Below are 14,614 nucleotides of genomic sequence, written 5' to 3'. Positions count from 1 at the left end.
TGAGCGAGCCTAAGTCTAAAACTGAGGGCGGGGGCCAGGTAAATGGGACCCCTGGGCTAGGAGAAGCCAAATGCTATGATTTTGGAATATTTTGTCCAGTTTTACATAGGAAATTGCCTGGAGTCTGAGGGCTTTGAGTACATTCTGGGGCCCTTCGACAGTCACAAGGTTCTAAAGAATACCACATTTTGCGTGGTTTAAGAAGCTTCATCTGGGGAAGAGAAACATAGACAAAGGTACATCAGAGTCTATGGGAGCAACACTCCACTGTGTGACCATCACAACGTGCTAGGAAAAATGTGGAGCCTCTTAGAAGAGTTAATTTTTTATTATAATGGCTTCCCAGTCCGATTATAACAGTAATTTCTTGTTCCTACATGAAAGCTTTGGCAAAGATTCAGAAAGAGCTGGGCTGCTAATAGGAAGATATGGTGGAGGACATGAAAGTTTGCAACATCTCATTTCTTGAATTATGTACATTGTGTTGTCACTGCCTAGAAGTTTGCAGGATCTGTCCTCATTTTTGGTGAGAAGTGACAATTAGTACAGGTAAGGTTTCTAAACATCCACTGTTGTGCCTTTTGTTGTTATTACGACTGGTAAAGTTTATTATTTTAACTTCACAGAGACCAACATCAAACTCAGCTTGAAAACCTTCTTATACTTATGTTTTAAACAACCGGCAGAGATGAAAATACATCTGGCTTGTGGGCTATGGATGCTGCTTAGTATTTCCACTGGTAAGTCCTTACAGGAAAACCGGAAGAGGAAATGGAGCTCCAAATCTCAAACCAAAATCTAAGCACAGTGTAGATCAGTTACATGCATTTTTTACACATTGATTATAAGTGGTATTTTCTTGTGTCTTTGTGTAACAATATTTATCCTAATTCAAGTAAAGTTTATTGTATCTTATATCTATTGAAATTATGCATCTTTAATGTGTGTGCGGGGAAGGGGGTGTTGACTTAATATACAAAATTATTATTGTACCAAGGTAAAGGTAAAGGTTTCCCCTGACGTTAAGTCCAGTCATGTCTGACTCTGGGGATTGGTGCTCATCTCCATTTCTAAGGCGAAGAGCCAGCGTTGTCCGTAGACACCTCCAAGGTCATGTGGCCGGCATGACTGCATGGAATGCCATTACCTTCCCGCTGGAGTGGTACCTATTGATCTACTCACATTTGCATGTTTTCGAACTGCTAGTTTGGCAGAATCTGGGGCTAACAGTGGGCACTCACTCCGCTCCCCGGATTTGAACCTGGGACCTTTTGGTCTGCAAGTTCAGCAGCTCAGTGCTTTAACACACTGATTATTATTATAATAAATCAGCCACTTATCTCAAAGAGTTACACATGAGTTACCTAACTAAATGTTGTTGGACTGATCATGGGCAATTTTCTTTGCTTACAAATGCAAACAGGATCATGGAAGCAAGTACAGTAGAGTCTCACTTATCCAACACTCGCTTATCCAACGTTCTGGATTATCCAATGCATTTTTGTAGTCAATGTTTTCAATACATCGTGATATTTTGGTGCTAAATTCATAAATACAGTAATTACTACATAGCATTACTGTGTATTGAGGTACTTTTTCTGTCAAATTTGTTGTATAACATAATGTTTTGGTGCTTAATTTGTAAAATCATAACCTAATTCAATGTTTAATAGGCTTTTCCTTAATCTCTCCTTATTATCCAACATATTCGCTTATCCAACATTCTGCCGGCCCGTTTACGTTGGATAAGTGAGACTCTACTGTAATTTTAAATGTTTCATTCACTCAATAAAGAAGCTTTATTTACATTACACTACAGTTATAATTTTATGGATAATTTCTCTTTTAGAGTGTAACAGACATTTAAAAAAACTATACATTACTATTTTTGAAAGGCATTCTCTCTGGGGAATATTTGGAATATAAGTCTAATTACTTTAAAGCAGTAATTCCCAACCTTTTTTTTTTTTTGACCAGGGACCACTTTGACCAGGGATCACTCTCCAATATTAGTACCAAAAGGGTTATGAATCAATTTTTAGTCTACTTTAGATTCAGTTTGGTTATCTAGGGTGCTGATTCAGAAAGCTGCATTGGATAGACCACATCAGCTCTAGTTTCTGATATAGAACGTATGCCATCCAGTAGTCACCATTTCTTTACCCACAGATAACTATGTTTAATAATCTAGAGCTGATGGGGTCTATCCAGTGCAATTTTCTGAATGAGCGCCTCAAATAACCCCCAAAAATGAAGACACCAAGGCGCTCCTGCTTCCAGGCACTCAGGAAGAGGGAGGAGGAGGAGGAGGAGAAGCAGCAGTCAGGAGGCTTGTTGTGCCTTTTGTGGGTAGTCAGCCTCTCCCTTCCCGACATCCCCATTGCCTTGGCACTATATGAGGGTTTTGCGAGACCTGTCAATGTCATTGCAATGGTGTAGTAACGGTGGTGGAGGCTCCTTCTTTGGAGGGTTTTAAACAGAGGCTGGATGGCCATCTGTCGGGGTGCTTTGAATGCGATTTCCTGCTTCTTGGCAGAGGGTTGGACTGGATGGCCCATTAGGTCTCTTCCAACTCTACTATTCTATAATTCTATGATTCTATGATTCTACGGTGAAGCCACAGATAATATTATAGTTCTGTAAACTCTTGTATGTTATTCACTTAACAGCTGTGGGTCCATGGACCGTAATAAAGTTATGTGTACGTAGTTCTTGCGGACCACTGGTGGTCCACAGACCCCATGTTGGGAACCACTGCTTTAAAGAATATATTTTCAAGCATAAGTACTCTTGATATGTTCTTAAAAATATGTATACCAAATGAGCATTCTCTCCAAGTAGGTTTTATATGACTGATTTAAGGGAAATTGAGTGATACTTAAAGAATGCAATGCTCTGCTCGGTTATGTGAATTTAGTGGGCCTTATTTCAAAGTAGAATGGATACCATTGATGTGTTTTAAATGCAATTTTTTATCCCGTATTTTTGTTTTAATTGATATATTGTATTATTGTTTTATCTTTTTATAGTGTGATTTGTATTATGTTGCCTATGTTTTGTTCTATGTTGTTTGGGCCTCTGCCCCATGTAAGCCGCCCCGAGTCCCCACGGGGAGATGGTGGCGGGGTATAAATAAAATTTTATTATTTTTATTTATTTATTATATACAACAACTCTGCTCTTTACTGATACTGCCATTGCTTTGGGTTGATATCATGTGTTCTATTCTTCCTGACAAATTCTTTCTTTCCTTCCAAATCCACCCCCTCCCGAATCTGTTTGCAGCAAATGCCATCTGGTGCCACGAATGTGATAAATTAAATTTATTAGAGATATGTCCTGCGAATCATGAATTCTGTTGGGCAGGTGAAAAAGAAGGATGCTACATTAAGAAGCAGTACTACAACAATGTCTTCCTTGGTAAATATGCAACCAGCTTTGAACTGACCGGAGGGAGGGAGCTTCTAAACTGGCATCTGAGGACCTTATTGCATGGAAATCTGTTTTTAGACAAGGAAACTATTTCAGGATGTGTAATAATCCAAAAGGGCTTCTGCAATGAGATGGGGACAGTGATCAGTGATTGTGGGCATGTTGAGGGCATACATAACTTTTTTTAAAAAAATTGTTTTTATTAATTTATCAATCCAAATGTACAAGCTCACATTTTCCTCATTATCTACAATATCTCAAACACATCACATTGCATACAATCCGACATAAAAAGAAAAAAATCAAGAACATCCCCATATTTCCCATCAGTCTTTTAACTTTTCCATTACAACATCACTATACATCTCTCCACTACACACCCTTCATCTACCTATACATGTTTTATTATCAATATTATTATTATTTAGAATTCAAAATGTATAAGTACACATTCTTTCCTCATTTTACAGTATCCCAGACATATCACATTGTATGCAATCCAACAATAAAGAAAAATCAGAATCAAAACATCTTTATGCGTATTTCTTATCAGTTTTAGACTTTTCCATTACTTTACTACATAATCTCTCTACTACACCCTTTTATCTACTTATACATGTTTTATTTATTATTATTATTATTATTATTATTATTATTATTATTATTATTATTGACACAACTACGTTGTATGACACAGCAAAGATAGACAATGCTGGATTTCGTATCACAAAATCACAAGTCGAACACTTCCCAAGTGTCTAGGACTGTGTGATGTATTTTCGGATGATGCGCGCAGATCCCAGCAGGGTGGCCTTTTGCAGCTGGCAGATCGTAATTTTGTCAATGTCTATTGTTTCCAAATGCCGGCTGAGATCTTTCGGCACGGCACCCAGTGTGCCCATCACCACCGGGACCACCTGCACTGGTTTCTGCCAGAGTCTTTGAAGTTCAATCTTGAGGTCCTGATAGCGGCTGAGTTTTTCCTGTTGTTTTTCATCAATGCGACTGTCACCTGGGATGGCGACATCAATGATCCAAACCTTTTTCTTTTCCACAACTGCGATGTCTGGTGTCGTGTGTTCCAGAACTTTGTCAGTCTGGATTCGGAAGTCCCACAGTATCTTTGCGTGTTCATTTTCCAATACTTTTGCAGGTTTGTGATCCCACCAGTTCTTTGCTGCTGGGAGGTGGTACTTGAGGCATAAGTTCCAATGAATCATTTGGGCCACATAGTTGTGCCTCTGTTTGTAGTCTGTCTGTACAATTTTCTTTCTTTCTTTCTTTCTTTCTTTCTTTCTTTCTTTCTTTCTTTCTTTCTTTCTTCTTCTTCTTCTTCTTCTTCTTCTTCTTCTTATTATTATTATTATTATTATTATTATTATCGTTATTATTGTTATACCTTTTCCCCCTCTTCCCTTCCCCTTATTTTGTGCCCCCTTCACCAGGACCAACCAACTCATACTGTTTCACAAGTCCAAAATTTCTTTGTCTCTGTTGCTGGCTTATAACCCTTTCTCTCATTAAAAATATACTCAATAAATTTTCTCCATATTTTCCAAAAATCTGTTTGTTTCGATATTCCCTTTTAATTTTAATATTGCAAGTATACATACATAACTTTGAACTGCCCCATTTCCCCATCCTCAAATCCCTTACCATTCCACTTGGGCATGCAATGGGACTCACTTTGTAGCACTATAAGTAAGATGGCTACATGTACATAAATCTCAAATAGAATTCTGCCCATCATCATTATCATTAATAATGTCACCAATTCTCATCTTTAGCAACACAACTAAAACATAAAAAGGTGAGCATTAAAATGGAATCAAACTCTGCACAATATTACAGAATCATAGAATCAAAGAGTTGGAAGAGACCTCGTAGGTCATCCAGTCCAACCCCCTGCCAAGAAGCAGGAAAATCACATTCAAAGCACCCCTGACAGATGGCCATCCAGCCTCTGCTTAAAAGCCTCCAAAGAAGGAGCCTCAACCACACTCCGGGGGAGAGAGTTCCACTGTCGAACAGCTCTCACTGTGAGGAAGGTCTTCCTAATGTTCAGGTGGAATCTCCTTTCCTGTAGTTTGAAGCCATTGCTCCATGTCCAAGTCTCCAAGGCAGAAGAAAACAAGTTTGCTATTTCCTCCATATGACTTTCCTTCACATCTTGATACACGGCCTTCATCATGTCTCCTCTCAGCCTTCTCTTCTGCAGGCTAAACATGCCCAGCTCTTTAAGCCGCTCCTCATAGAGCTTGTTCTTTAGACCCTTGATCATTTTAGTTGCCCTCCTCTGGACACATTTCAGCTTGTCAATATCTCCCTTAAATTGTGGTGCCCAGAATTACACAGTATTCCAGATATGGTCTGACTAAGGCAGAATACAGGGCTAGCATGACTTCCCTGGATCTCAACACTATACTCCTATTTATGCAGGTCAAAATCGCATTGGTTTTTTTTTGCCGCCACATCACATTGTAGGTTGATGTTTGACTTGTTCCCACGAGGACTCCAAGATCATTTTCACACGTACTGCTGTTGAGCCAGGCGTCCCCCATTCTGTATCTTTACATTTCATTTTTTAATGCCTAAGTGAAGTATCTTGTATTTGTCCCTGTTGAACTTCATTTTGTTAGTTTTGGCCAATCATCTCTCTAATCTGCTAAGATCGTTTTGAATTCTGCTCTTGTCGTCTGGAGAATTAGCTATACAATTTCAGCATGCCCCTATGAAATATAAAAGAGATCAAGAGATTACAAGCGATTGAAAGAGAAGGAGGTAATTGGAAGAGAGAGAACCACATGTTTGACACATACAACAATCCTGTCATCAGTGTCTTTTTTCTTTTCTTTTTCCAGGAAGGGTTCTGTTCCAGTCTGAAGCGGGTTGCTTATTGAATTGCGTTAGCATAAAAACACATCAAAAAACACAACTAGAGCTCACTTGCTGTTTCACTGACTATTGCAATGAATGAGTTTGGAAGAGCAGATGAGCATGGAACATGAAAGTTCTGGCTGCCAAGACATCAGAAGCATTGTGCTGCTTTTGCTCCTCTCACTTTTATTCCACTGCAAGAAGAATATGTAGACAATGTAATCAGCCCAAATGAGCAATGTACTGTATTCTTTTCCACATATTTTGTAGTCAGAATCAAAACAAAATCTTTGAAACCAAATGTGAGAGGATGGAGGAAGAATCGTTTTATTCCCCCCCCCCCCCAGATATATATGCTTATAGTACAACTATCTAATTCAAACCACTGATCACTTCTGAGTAGAAGGCTTTTCCACAGAAAACAGCACCAATTCGTAATGGCTGGTTTTCTCGCCAGTATCTGTTCCCATGTATCTGTGCATGGAAAGGAGAAGCATGATAATCCCTCGAAATGACTCCATGCCTCTGCTTCTCTCCTCATGTTGTGGGCTGCAAAACTGTGCTTCAACTGAGTCTGAAACCATCAATTTGGAATAAAAATCTTTTTCTCAAGTCATTCAAGGCATGAACTATTTTATTTTCTGAGTAATGAAATCCAGCCTACGTTAGTGGTTCCCAACGTTTTTTGACCAGGGATCACTTGAACAAGGACCACTCTTCAAAATTAGTACCAAAGGGGTTACAAATCAGTTTTTGGTCAACTTTAGATTCGGTTTGATTATTTGGGGTGCTGATTCAGAAAATTGCATTGGATAAACCACGTCAGGTCTAGTTTCTGATACAGAACATATACCAGTGATGGCCAAGTAAGTAAGTAAGTAAAAGTTTATTTGTATCCCACCCTCTCTCCCAAAAGGGACTCAGGGCGGTTTCCAATATAAAATCAGCATAAAACATTGTACAATAAAACACCAAAAACACTATAAAACGCTATAAAAAAACCCCACATAACAATTGACTAAGACAATCACATAAACAGGAGCAGTATAATCACTCAAATAGCATATGAATCACAGAAGAAGAAGAAAAAACCCACTGGGATGGAGGAAAGGGTGGCCTGGAGGGGCCACTAGAACTAAAGTGCAATGTAATATTCTCAGATGCTTTGGGACAGAGGAATAAGGTGCAGTGTTTCAAGTCAAAGAGATGGCCTGTGCAACTACTTTAGCTATGGGCTTGGTTATCCAAAGGCGCAGCGGAAGAGCCAGGTTTTAAGCAGCTTTTTGAGGGAAGCCAGAGTGGGTGCTTGCCGGATCTCCTCCGGAAGGGAATTCCAGATCCGGGGAGCAACAATAGAAAAGGCCCGCTCCCTTGTCCCCGCCAATCGAGCTTGGGATGGTGGCAGGAGTGATAGAAGGGCCCTACCAGATGAACGAAGAGGACGAGTGGGTACAACCTATGACACGCGTGGCCAACCTATGACATGCGTGTCAGCACTGACACGCCTAGCCATTTTTGCTGACACGCTACCGCATGCAGATTGATTGGATGACTAATGTCTTTTGTGGCCAAATTTGGTGTGATTTGGTCCAGTGGTTTTGTTGATTACTCCATGGAAATTATGCACATTACACACACACACACACACACAAAATCATTCTATTATAATTCAATTATTATTGTAGTATACTATTATATTATTACTATTATATTATTATTATATTATTCATTATTCATGACTGCATTGAAACTACAATAAAGAGAAATCAGCGTGGAAATTGCAAGAGGTACCATAGATTGTTGTACATGAAAATAATGGTAGTAAATAGTTTTTGATTTATTAAATACAGTTATATATTGCAATTATATATTTTTGTTATTTAAACTATATATATTGTGAAATTATGGTTTTTTTTCTCGAAGTGACACACCCCTCAAGTCATGCTAGGTTTTTTGGTGAATTTTGACACACCAAGTGCAAAAGGTTGCCCATCATTGACATATGCCATCCAATAGTCACCATCTGCTCACCCACAAAAAATAATATTTAATAATCTAGAAGTGATGTGGTCTATCCAATGCAATTTTCTGAATCAGCACCCCAAATAACCTCAGGAACAGGCCTAAAATGATGATACCAAGAAAACTTTTTTTTGGTTGAGCTGTGTTATTATCGGTAGTAGTAATAGTCATGCGGCAGACCATATTTTGGTTCTTGTGGACCACTGGTGGTCCACAAATCACAGGTTGGGAACCACTGTAATAGAGTGAGAATAATCATAGAAACAAGAAAATAATAGAGGATAATAGTTATCATAAGAGACAGCGCTACCTGTTATCCTTATTTATGATTTCTTCTAAAGATTTTTTTAATATAAAATAATCTGTATTGGTTTTACAAATCATTAAAAGTATCTTCCCAGCATGGGAGAGAAAATAAAGGGCTGGGCTGTGGCGTAGCTGGCTAGTAACCAGCTGCAATAAATCACTACTGACCAAGAGGTCATGAGTTCGAAGCCCAGGTCGGGTTAAGCCCCCGACCATTAAATAGCCTGGCTTGCTGTTGACCTATGCAGCCCCGAAAGACAGTTGCATCTGTCAAGTAGGGAAATTTAGGTACGCTTTATGCGGGAGGCTAATTTAACTAATTTACAACATCATAAAAACTGCCAGCAAAACACGAGGAAAGGAATGAGGAAGTACAGCCACTAGTGGACAGTGAAGCAACAGCTCCCCCTGTGGCCGGAATCGTGAAGCTGGAAAAAAATGTTAAATGCCTCTGTGTCTGTCTATATATGTTGTTTGTCTGTTGGCATTGAATGTTTGCCATATATGTGTTCATTGTAATCCGCCCTGAGTCCCCTTTGGGGTGAGAAAGAAGGGCGGAATATAAATACTGTAAATAAATAAATAAATAAATAAGAGGGAGGGGAAAGCAAGAAATGAAAAAAGAAAAGAAAAAACATGAAGAGGGAAAGAGAGAAAGAAAGAAAATAATTTTTTTTAAAAAAAGACTTCTCGGCAGTTTCATCAGGGTGGTTCACCTATTTTTTCCCATTCCTAAACCTCTTTTAATTCTATTCTCCTTTTCTTCTTTTTTGATTTTTCCCTTCTGTTGGAGTTATCTTTCCTTCTCTCTTCTTCTATCCCATTTTTCCCCTTCTACTTTTCTTTTCTTCTCAGTCTGTTTTTGTTCTTCCATCACTTTATTCCAATTTGTTTCTTTAATTGGGATTCCTTTATTTTTTGCTAGTAGAAAAGTCAGTCTTGTCCATATTTCTTATGTCAAGCACCTTTATCATCCAAGCATCATCCTCTGGAATCTCTTCCTCCTTCCATAGTTTGATTTCTTCTAAAGATGTGACAGAGTCTGCTATCATCTTCTAACATTTCACTTATGAAGACTGGGGCACAACTTCCAGACAGGCCCTATATCCCAGGATTTGATCCCAGGTTTTCTGCTTTAAACTGGATTATATGAGTCCACACTGACAGATAATCTGGGACAAACAGAAAACTTGAGATCAGATTATGGGATACTAGCTGTGCCCGGCCACGCGTTGCTGTGGTGAAGTATGGTGGTATGGGAAATAAAGTATTGAGGAATTGGTGGCAGTTAAGATAAAGGGTCCCCTGGGCTGAGGGGGTTGCTAGGAGACCAAGTGAGCGGAGCTTAGCCTTCTAACTGGCAGCAATTGGATAAAAACAATTATTCCTCTCCCTCTAATTAGGACTTTATTTTTCTTTTCTTTTTGTTGTATCAACCTAGAGGCATGGATCCTCATGGTTGTGGCATGGTTGTGCTGTCAATTTTCAAGGTTGTGGGGTGTTTACTTTTGTTGTCTTGTCCACTGCCGTGATGCCATAACTCTTTTATATATATAGATAGGGCCGGTCTGGAAGGGTCCTCCAGAGTGTGGTCATACCAGCAAAAGTTGTAAATGAGAAAGTACAAAAAATATAGCAATTTGCTCACTGGGCAAATTGAAATTCATGGTATTTGTTTGCCAACAGACATTGATATTATCAGAGTTCCACCTGTTAACTTTTTTAGTTCAACATAAGGATGCGAGGGTAGTAGCACACTATGTGTCCACCACCGTGTACTGGGAGTAGGTGAGGAGCCTAGTGTAGCTGGTTCTTATCTGAACACATTCCAAATTATCCCATTATGGGATATTTATTTACTACCGACACCTAGTCCAATAACAAAGTTCAGAATTCATTAACTTTGCAGGAAAACACAGTGATTTCTGTGCCAACTAAGAAATCTATGCATTGTAGAAATAATGCAACAGGACGTGGAGATGGACAAACTTTGCATTTATGGACTGTGGCTACTTCTTAGCCTACCCACTGGTAAGTCTCTAAAGGAAAACCGGAAGAGCCAAACATGTTTCAAATACACACGTTGGTGTGTGTGGGGAGTAAATTGTTTGGGAAACAAAGAGAGAGGGGTAAATTGGCTAGGAATTGTAGGAGTTGAAGTCCAAAACACCTGGAGGGCTGAAGTTTACCCATACTTGGTATACACTGACCATATGGCAGTAGGTGGGGCCAATATCTCACTTTTGAGGATTTTAACATTTTATAAATGCTGGTTAGTAATGAAACGGGGCCCCTGGTGGTGGCTCAGTGTGTTAAAGCGCTGAGTTGCTGAAATTGCAGACCGAAAGGTCCCAGGTTCAAATCCCGGGAGCGGAATGAGCGCCTGCTGTTAGCCCCAGCTCCTGCCAACCTAGCAGTTCGAAAACATGCCAATGTGAGTAGATCAATAGGTACCGCTCCGGCAGGAAGGTAACGGCGCTCCATGCAGTCATGCCGGCCACATGACCTTGGAGGTGTCTACGGACAACGCCGGCTCTTTGGCTTAGAAATGGAGATGAGCACCAACCCCCAGAGTCGGTCACGACTGGACTTAACGTCAGGGGAAAACCTTTACTACCTAGTAATAAAACACGTAATGATATTGAGAATGCTGATTTGTTAAAAAAATACATGCATGGTTGTTGTATGTCTTTCGGGCTGTGTGGCTATGTTCCAGAAGTATTACCTCCTGACGTTTCACCCACATCTATGGCAGGCATCCTCAGAGGCTGTGTGGCGTGGATAAACTAGGCAAGGGTGTGGCCACACAGCCTCTGAGGATGCCTGCCATAGATGTGGGCAAAACGTCAGGAGAGAATACTTCTGGAACATGGCCACACAGCCCGAAAGACATACAACAACCATGTGATCCCGGCCATGAAAGCCTTCAACAACACAAATACATGCATGTTATCAACCTATTTCAATTGCTAAATATTAACAGTTATAGGAATCCAAATTCTTCAGCCAATCTACTCTAGATGAAAATTTCAACTGAATTTAGCTCTGTTAATCTTATACTGTACTAATATACTATTTTTAATGAACTAAAAACATGCCTCTTTTCAGCATGTGTTTTCTATCTCAAAGCCTCCAGTGGCACAGTGGGTTAATAATAATAATAATAATAATAATAATAATAATAATAATAATAATAATAATTTTTATTTATACCGCGCCACCATCTCCCCAACAGGGACTCGGGGCGGCTTACATGGGGCCATGCCCAGAACAATACAATATCACAGAATATAAATAAAACAACACATCATAACACATTAAACAATACAATAAAAGATAATATACACTACATTAAGCAAAATCAAAAGAACAATAAAACCAAGGGTGGGCCACATGAACACTAGGTTAAACCCTTGTGCCGGCAGTACTGCTGACCTGAAGGTTGGGTTGCTGACCTGAAGGTTGCTGGTTCGAATCCAACCCGGGGAGAGCGGGGATGAGCTCCCTCTGTCAGCTCCAGCTCCACAGGAAACCTTCCACAGGGATGGTAAAAATATAAAGCATCCGTGCATTCCCTGGGCAACATCCTTGCAGACGGCCAATTTTCTCACACCAGAGGTGACTTGCAGTTTCTCAAGTCGCTCGTGACACATAAAAATAATCTATCTCAAACATTACTATTGATACAGGATAGTCAATACATAAACACACACATATGTATGTGCATGTGTGTGTGTGTGTGTGTGTGTGTGTGTGTGTGTGTGTATATATATATATATATATATATATATCTCATAGAATCATAGAATCATAGAGTTGGAAGAGACCTCATGGGCCATCCAGTTGGCCTCAGAGTTTTCTCATGTAATTCTTTATCTTCCTTCCTTTTCTTCTCTGCATCCTTCCCCCTTGTCTTTCCATTCCTTGTTCTGTAGTCAATAATAATAATAATAATAATAATAATAATAATAATAATAATTTGCCAACTGCAAAAGGCCACCCTGCTGGGATCTGCACGCATCATCCGAAAAAACATCACACAGTACTAGACACTTGGGAAGTGTTCGACTTGTGATTTTGTGATATGAAATCCAGCATATCTATCTTGTTTGCTGTGTCATAATAAAATAATAATAATAATAATAATAATCTTTATTTTTATATAGTCAATGCTATCTGGTGTCTCCAGTGTAATAGAGCAACTGCAACCAAGAGTTGTCCCGAGAGAAACGAACTGTGCTGGGCTAGCGCTGATGCAGCATGCTTCACTTTGAAATTCCACATTGGTCAGTATAGTTGTACTTTACAGATGTGCTGAAAAAGTATTAAATGATCAGTATAGATGGGTCCTCAGTAGACAACAAGCGGAACACGAGTCAACATGAGATGAAGCAGCTAAAAAAGGAGATACAATTCTATGCTACATCAATAGTAGATTGAGTAAAGTCATAGCACTACTCTATTCTGTTTTGATCAAACCTCGCCTGGAATATTGTGCCCAATTCTGGGCAACACAATTCAGGAAAGATACTGACAAGCTGAACAAGTCTAGAGATGCATAACCAAAATTTTAAAAGGTCTGAAAGCCTAGCTCCGCCATATAACCCAGAATATCAAGCAGATAATCCACAATATCTGCTTTGAACTGGGTTATCTGAGTCCACACTGCCTTATATTCCAGTTCAAAGTAGAAAATGTGGGGTTTTATACAGCGATGTGGAAGGGGCCTGAGGGAACTAGGGACATTTAGCTTGGAGAAGAGAAGGTTAAGAGGTGACATGACAGTCATGTGTAAACATTTGAAAATATATCATACTGAAGATGTAGCAGTCTTGCTTTTGCTGTTCTGAGACTAGGATGCAGAGCAACGTTTCCTTTTGGAATCTGAGATCAGTAATTTATATACTATCATGCAACTATTTTGTTTATTGTGATATTTTCTGTTTTTAGGCAAGAAGGTGGTCCTTTCGGAACATGGCTGCATGCAGGACTGCAGTGATTTACAAAATGGAGTTTACTCCATGTGGCATCAGATCGCTTGCTGTTACACAGATTATTGCAATCTGTAGTTTCAGATATGAAGAGGAAAGGAACTTGGAACAACAAATGCTTGGAAGACACACACTCAGGACTTGACTTGGCTGTTGCCATTTTTCTTCTCTCCTCTTATCTTGTACCAATTAAACACAAACAATCTGGGATAAATAAAATATGAATGTGTTTTATTTTTCCTTTTTACCAATTTTGCAATCCCGAAATGCCGGTCCACCTCAACTGCAGAAATGTCTGGCCAGTTATGCTTCTTCTTGTGTATGAAATCCAGTTTTATGAAATTATATTGAAATGGCAGACAAAGGTTTGAGGTAATGAGACAAAGAGAGTTCCGGTGGCTGTAGAAAAAAGACGTTTATTCTCAGTGGCCAGAGAGAATAATCAATAAGAAGGACCTTCTCCTGTAATCAGGAAAGCGAAGGTACGGAACAAAGAAATACAGGTTTTTATATAACCTTTTTTCCTCCATCTACCTACGTCATATAGGCATTATCCATCACCAATTAGTGTCAAAAAAGTCTTACTTTGCACTTTACTAAAAGCTACTTTTGCATTTTCCTAAAATATAGGCTACTTTCAAGACCTCTGACCCTCCATTAGGCCTTATCTAAGGAATTCCTATCTAGGCTTTCAGGGGTTCTCATTAATTAAGGAATTCCTCCCTATCTTAGCTTGTCAGGGAGTCATTAGCACTCCTACATGGTGCCAGGTCTTATCTTGACATCCCAAAAGCCTTAATTTGTCTTTTGTCCATTAGCTTATCTATTCTTGTTGACACTTAACATATATCTCTGGCACTTAGGGTGAACTTTGGTCTCTGCTTATGGGGAGACGGTTATTTGCCAGGCAGAGTGTATTTTGGGACTATAGGCATACAATCTGCTTGTGATTACATTTTTCCTATTCCTATTTCTAATATGATTAC

General features: G+C 39.4%; 1 long non-coding RNA gene across 1 annotated transcript; it reads left to right on the top strand.

Annotated features, from left to right (window-relative positions):
* The first annotated feature begins 67 nt into the window (after positions 1–67).
* On the top strand, positions 68–6,925 carry LOC134293541 (uncharacterized). Its single transcript, XR_010000496.1, has 4 exons — positions 68–549; positions 627–740; positions 3,286–3,420; positions 6,294–6,925. It is a non-coding gene; the product is annotated as an uncharacterized LOC134293541 (long non-coding RNA).
* The last annotated feature ends 7,689 nt before the right edge of the window (positions 6,926–14,614 follow it).

Source organism: Anolis carolinensis, unplaced genomic scaffold, assembly GCF_035594765.1.
Source record: "Anolis carolinensis isolate JA03-04 unplaced genomic scaffold, rAnoCar3.1.pri scaffold_8, whole genome shotgun sequence".
NCBI lineage: Eukaryota > Metazoa > Chordata > Lepidosauria > Squamata > Dactyloidae > Anolis > Anolis carolinensis.
The sequence above is the reverse complement of the archived record's forward strand: the minus strand, read 5'-3'. Positions and strand labels throughout refer to the sequence as shown.